The following is a 7,800-nucleotide window of genomic DNA, read 5'->3' on the forward strand; positions in this document are numbered from 1 at the left end:
TTAGCATTTATAGCGTCGAGTTTACGTTGAAAATACTAGTTTTTTTTTTTCTCGAGTGCAGTGGAAGTCTGAGAGTATACCTTTAAATTTCACACTAGGAACTAAGCCTTTATACTAAAATAATAGTGGTTAGGCTTTGACCTGTTAGCTATTTGTTTCTGTTGTTAAATCGCACAAATAGTGAAATGGAGGAATATTCTGGGGTGTTTCTTTTTTTGTGCAATTATTATTATTCATTTTAGTTAAGAAATACTAATAAATAAAGTAGAATACTTGTAAATAAAGTACTCAATATAATAATAATAATAATAGTAATAGTAATCCAAATCTATCTATTCAGTTAAATTCATTGTGTGTTAATACTAGAGTACTAGTTAGTAGTAGAGTAGTAGAGTAATACTACCTTTACTCTATTCCGTTTACTACTTACTAGTGCATTCATCCCGTTTTTATAAATCTCACTTTTTTTTACATATCTTACTTCAATGTTTTAGCTATTTTCAGATTAGGTTTTAATGAATATTGGAAAATAAAATAGTAAAACAAGTTTAATTTAAAGGCAACATTAAAACGGCTTGCCATATTGGATGCAGAGTTTATGTCATACTGTCATTTTCTGTACACATTCATCCCGTAAGGCTTCATTGTTGCAGAAGATGTACCATCTGTCCTGTGGTTCACAAGCTTTTGTAATACATTACCAGTTCACCTGAATTAAAATTGAGTTTTAGAGGAGGATGGGCATACCTTTAATGTCAGTTAAGTGTGTGTTTTTGGGTTGAACAAGAAATGTCTTGTCTTGTGTGAACAAGAAATCAAACAGGCCTATATTCACTTCCTATAATGTGGGTATTATTCAAAGTCATATTCTGCAAAAAAACAAACAAACAGAAAACAAAACTAAACATAAAAAAATACTGATTAGATTAGATAGAATAGATACATTTTGCAGCTAATTGCTTCTATAGCAGAGAAAATTGTCTTAATTGTCTTAATTTCTTTTCCTAAAAACAGAAATACTAAGGTAAAAAATGCCATATTCTACAACAGATTAGTATTTAAAGTGTGTTACTATTTTGTTTAAACTATGCAATTATGTGAAATTAAACAGCATAAATAGATAAGGAAGCACACTCAAAAATTAAATGCATTGTATATATAAACAAAAATATATATATATAAAACATGATTAACCTTGCTCTGACATGAATGACTAAAAGCATATTTCAAACTTTTGTTTTAAATATTTATTGTATAGTTGAGTCGAAAATACCTTAATTCATGTTATAGTGTATTGTTTTCCTTTCTGTAAGAGATAACAGTACGATGATGTTATATTTAGATACTGGAGGAGAGTTACAAAAATGTGTCATCGTTTAGTTTTCAAAGTAAATGGGCTTGACTCTTACGTACAAGCATTTATTTGTTCGTGCATATGCAAGCAAAATTAAGAAGTTTGAAATTCCCCTCATTGTGTTGCCGTTCACATCCCTTCATCCGACTTTTGGTCGACTTAAACAGCAGAGTCTGAAAATAAATAGGCCCACATTTGGTCATTTGAGTTAGATATTTATTCAACTGGGATACTTCTTCTGACCGGTTGCTCTCATTCTGCATGAAGTGCACAAGATTTCTTGGGAGGCCGAAGCAAGCAGGGCCACCCACACTCTAAACAAAGCCTCAGTCACAAAAATGAATACTCCCCCGCCTCTGACAACATTGTTTTTGTGCTTGTAATCTTTCCTAACGCATTAGTGACAACATATTTTATCAGAATGAGCCACGGTGGTGCGGAGCAGATGATAATGCTTGTTCATACACTTCCAGACTTCCAAGTGGTAAAATCTTTCACTGAAATGCACCAGTGCTCAGATGCTAAATGACTTATGAAGCGCTCTTTGTATCTGCAAGTTAAAGGGAAGTGAGATTTTTATCTGTTCTTTCGTTCTGTCGTTGAGTATAGTGCACCGGTGGAAGGGATTTATTTAAAAAAACATTAAACTGTTTCATGAAATGAGGAATACGTTATCTTTCACCCACATGTCGATCCATATCTGTTTAACTTTTTTTTCGAAAGATGATCAATCTATTTAATATGCTAAAAAATGTCACACTTATTAATTTTAAGTAATATACTCGTTTCAAACCTGCATGACTTCCTTTCTTTTCCATATAGGCAAATTTCAAACATTTATTACATTCAATAATATAATTGGTCCAAGCAATACTTTTTTATTTTTATTTGTATGTATCACTCTTTTCCATAATCAAATGTCACACTTTTACCGTAATAATATAATCGGTTTATACCTACATGACTTTCTTTCATAAGAATCACTACTTTCCATATAGTAAAATTCAATTTAGTAATACTACCAGTCTGAGCCTGTATGACTTTGTTTGGTCATTTTTTTTCATATAGAATTTAACACTTCTATTATACTCAGTAGTATAAATGGCCCAAATCTCCTTGACTTACTTTATAAGAATATCTTAGGCACTCATTTCAAATCAAATTTCAAATTCAAATTCAAATTCAAATTTTATTTGTCACATACACATACATACATGGTACGACATGCAGTGAAATGTTCTTTACAACCGTCCAGCATCAAAATAGAAACAAAATTTAAATGTATATATAAATATAAAATATAAGAAATATATATAAAAAAGAAGTGTGCAAAGTAGAATATAAAAAAATAAAATAAAATAGAATATAAATATAAAGTATAAGATATAAGATATAAAGTGTAAAGTGTAAGTGTAAAGTGGCTGTGCAATGTCCAGTGCATGTCTTTTCTTTTTAAAGTCGTAATAACATAAGGCTGTATAACTTTCTTTCTTAAAAATATCCTAATCATTCCTTTCCACGTAGTAAAAATTCACACATTTAATATACATTCAATAACACATCGAGTCCAGTGACTTTGTTTCTTCAGAATATCCTACGCTTTTTCTGTAAAATGTCACACTTCTATAATAAAATAATGGCTTGAACATTCTTCAGAAATTCAGTTTCCACAGAAGGCAGTCAAGCGGGTTTGTTTTGCCATGAGGGTGAGTAAATAATGGCTTTTAACAAATGCCGTCCACATGCGTTCAGTTTCCTTGAAGACATAACTGCCGCACGATGTCTCAGCCATTACATTACACCATGCTAAATGATCACAGAACCATTCCTGATCACATACTTGTACAGGGTGGGACTGTTGCATGTTGCACTGCGGGTTTTGCTGATGCAGGAAGTGTGTATGGTCTGTGGAGTCAGCACAGACGGTTAGATCACCACCTCGAGGACTGATACCGGTCTGATTAATCCCAGAGGAAAGATCTAAACATTCGCACACTGCCCTGCCTTTTTGCTGACGGCTTGTTCCACGCGTTGGTTGCTGGGATGAAGGCATCACATCCCTGCTGGGAATACTGTGGTAATGTTGTGCTGTGTAAGCAACCAAAATGGTGAGTAAGAATAGCAAACTGCATCACTTGACTTCCCCAATCGAATGATCTGCATGCCTCCGGACCCTTGACGAGGAAGTGAATCAGGCTGTACCAAGTCATTCACAAGTCGAAGCAAATGGAAAGGAGGAAGTCTTTTGTTTATGTTGTCAGTGAACATGGTGGGTTGATGTAAGAGGTGCTGAAAAACCTCAGCTACATTCAAATGGGAATTGCACGCACTCCAACTGGGAAAAAGACTTATCATGCTCTGGTCTTTTCCAGTCATACTCTCGTTACTCAGTTTAACCGACGGATTATAAAAAGTCGCGTGTTTTGGCTAAATGCAACAATTGGTCACAAACTGCAAATATCGTCACATGCTGTAAACTTAAGCTGAAAGTGAAACAGCTGTATGTGGTTGTTTGATTCTTTGATGTTGGGGCCCTTACAGGAAAACCCTCTTGTATGCAAGTAACTTTTTTTAAAGATGCGTAGTGGTTTCATTTACAAAGTGTCAAGGTTTTTTTTTTTTTTTTTAAGTGAAGTCTATTTTAGAACCATTAAGACTTTTCATGTAGATGAGGCCCATTTTCCCCATGTTACGTTTTATGTTTCCCCCTTATGATTTACTAACACAATATAAAATACTCATAACTAAACCTAAACTATTCAAATAATTTGTATTTATTGAAATAAAGCTAAGATAAATAAAAAAAATAATAATAAAGTTTTAATTCAAGTTTTAATTTCAAGATTAATTTAAGTTTAAGGTAAAGCAATAAAAAAGAAACTAAAATTACGACTGAAATAAATGTAAATAGTAGTGTTAAAAAAATAAAAAAATACAAAAGCAGATAACAAAATTCCAAACCTTCATTCTTTTTAGAAACACAAATTAGGATATTTAAGATAAAATCGAAGAGCTTTCTGACTCTAAGAGAAATGTAACTGAAATGTTCCCAGACCCAGAATAATTTTAATAATGTCTTTACTACCTTTCTGGGCCTTGAATGTGTCTATGCAGAGCCAGAAAGCTTTTGGATTTTATCAAAATATCTTTTGTGTTTCGAAGATGAACAAGTGTCTTACAGGTTTGGAACGGATGTATGACCAAATTTTCATTTTTGGATGAACTAACATTTTAAAATATGAATGAAAACTATCAATTATATATAACATTTCTTGAAATATATCTTAAAGATCTCAAAGCCAACAGACATGGACTATGAGGTATGTTCGAAAATCAGCACCTGCTCTTTTTTTATACACACAAATGGATGCGTACGCACAAAGGACATTATACAAGACAGACTCGTGTGGTGTGCCTGTTTGAGCAGCACTAGCCATGTCCAAAGTCACAAGACCTCTGGTTAAATGTAAGTCCTGTCATATGAGCGGCCCAGTTTGGGTGAATTTACCTCATCCTGTTTATCTTCAGTAATCCTGTTAATTCCATGCCTGTCCTGCACTGTTTAATCATACGCACACACACGAGACCCAACACATTCATAGACACAACTTGAGACCATAGAAAAACCCAAACTTTGGTAACATACCAAAGTTATGCAAGAATCAAGACTTGCTTACGAGAGGCTAAATTCCCCCGGTGTGTTTCAGTTTTACAAGACAGTATTATGACTAGCGTACCGAGTGAATAACTCCAGTAACTCATCTTCCTGATGAAATGCCTCTTGCTAATTTTTAATCTCTATAACTGAGAATCAATATTAAATACCAGTAGGAGTTTAACACCATCTGAAACATGTGAAAGTTGCTGGTGTGAAAGGCAGTGTAGTGCTTTTAAAAGCAAAAAGGATGCTTTCACAAAAAAACAACAAGATTAGGAATCATAATGATAATAAAAATAACTATAATAAAAAAACAATAAAGCATGCTTTCACACAAATTTTTTTTGAGTGATAATAATAAAAATAAACAAGAAAACAAACAATAAAGCATCCTTTCACAAAAACATTTTGACAGATAATAGTAATTAAAAAAAATCCCATTTTTATTATAAATCTTTCTATTATTATGATAAAGAGATGCATTCATTATACACAATTTTCTAATGAAAAACATGTAGTTTAATGATAATATAATATTGACATGAGCAATCTTTGAATGTCACAAAATAGTTAAAATAATTTTTAAAAGAATTGTATTAATATTTCTATGATCGAGTAATTGTATGATCAAAAACATTTATTCTTTTTCATTGTTATATAATTTTTTATGACAATAATGACATATTTAGTTTCACTTCAATATTTTGATTACCACCTCTAGATGTTGTATTTTATTTAATCGAACATTATTCTTTATGCATTATATATATTAGTGCTGGGCAACAATTAAATTGCAATGAATTGGATTCAAAATAAAAATATAAAAGATATATATATAATAAATATGTATTTACAGATTTACAGTATGTATGTATATATTTATATTCATATAATTGATATTATATAGTTAATATATAAACATAACATTTAAATGTATTGAAATGTATTTAAATATTAATCATTACCTAGCACTAATATATATTGTATATAAAAATATTTAAAAATTATTATTCATGTCATGTTATATGCATTTAAAACAATGCATATAGCATTTCATGAAATGATGCGACAGTATTCTCATGATAAAATTTAGGTTTTTTTAAACGCTCCTAAAAAGAAACCGTTTTAATAACCACATAAAACACACACCACCGACTTCTGCATGACATTTTATTACGAGGCAGAATTCAAGATTACCTCAGAGGCAAATCTAAGCCTGACTTGCACTCCAAAACATCACAAACATGGAATGAGAATTCCACAGTGAAAATGTCCCTTTAGTACCAGAACACCACTTTGCATAATATAAACATTATGTGCTACATTTTATTAATCACAATGTTCTGGCAGACGCCAAGTGTTTTAGTAGTGTGTGCAAATAGAGTCATGGCAATGTTTACAGTGAAGTGAGTGTGTTGATCATTTTCATGAGCATGTATTGTGTGTGAAGTCTTGGCGAGGAACACACATTACATATCATGCATAGTCGGTATACCCCGCATTCTGACAGCACTTCGAAGTCAATAACAACAGCTAATTTTTATAGCGATAGAAAAATTTACAACGTACACAAAACTTGGTAAGTGCACATCTAGTGCAAACACCCCAAATTGGTCCTGTGATTTTTTTTTTTTCTTGTCCACGTTCTCATAGTTTGAGAGCCACTTTTGCCAAACGCTAGTGTCTAGTGTGTGAAAGTGTAGTATTTATTCCTGCTATTGGATTGCATTTCCGCGGTGGTGAATATGCAATGTTCGTCCCTTCAATTAGAACAGACAGCAGCAGCTGAATCATGCACAGAACAAATGGGGTCACCAGATGCCAAAACCGTCCGCACTGACAGGAAAGCCAGTTCAGAGGTCATTCACAAAATACATCTCGCCACATAAGGGTGAGACCAGCAACTTGCATCTATTTCTGACATGCTGTGGTGTTTTGAGTCCCTGGATACGAGACCAACAGCAAAATGTAATCGTTTAAGACAGGCAGCCCATCATGCAGCCAGAAAGTCACATGAAATATGCAAATGTCCACCATGTTCGCTTTCAACTTTGACAATACATATGTATTAGTTTAAACAAAAATGTAAACTCATGTTTCTCTGATCAGAAAGACTATTAACTAAGGCTACCGAAGTTAACTTTTGAGACTAAATAAATGTGAATTAAAAAAAAATAGTAAAACTACTTAATTCTTAGTACTTTTTCAGAAGCAGGTCCACAGTTCTTTAAACTCAATACAAACAGTCCCACAGCTGGGCTTTTACCGGCAATTTTTGTTTCATAAATGACATCAAACTATTAAGTTATTTTGCATTTCATAAGGCAGAATGTATATGCGTATACACATATATTAGTGCTGTCAAATGATTAATTGCAATTTATCGTATTTAAGTTTTTTTTCACATAATATATGTGTATTTACCATGCATATTTATTATGTGTGTGTGTGTATATATATATATATATATATATATATATATATATATATATATATATATATATATATATATATATATATATATACAAACACTTGCATGTATAGATTTAAGATAAATATGTAAATATGTTAATATTTTAAACATATTTGTATACAATATGCTGTATGTGTGTGCTTTCATATATACATAATCAATACACACAGTACGCACCCATATATTATGTAAATAAAAACTTTTATTTTGGATGTGATTAATATTTTGACAGCACTAATATATATATATATATATATATATATATATATATATATATATATATATATATATATGCACTATAAAAGCACTTTAAAT

This window comes from Puntigrus tetrazona, chromosome 18 (assembly GCF_018831695.1).
Source record: "Puntigrus tetrazona isolate hp1 chromosome 18, ASM1883169v1, whole genome shotgun sequence".
NCBI classification, from domain to species: Eukaryota; Metazoa; Chordata; class Actinopteri; order Cypriniformes; family Cyprinidae; genus Puntigrus; species Puntigrus tetrazona.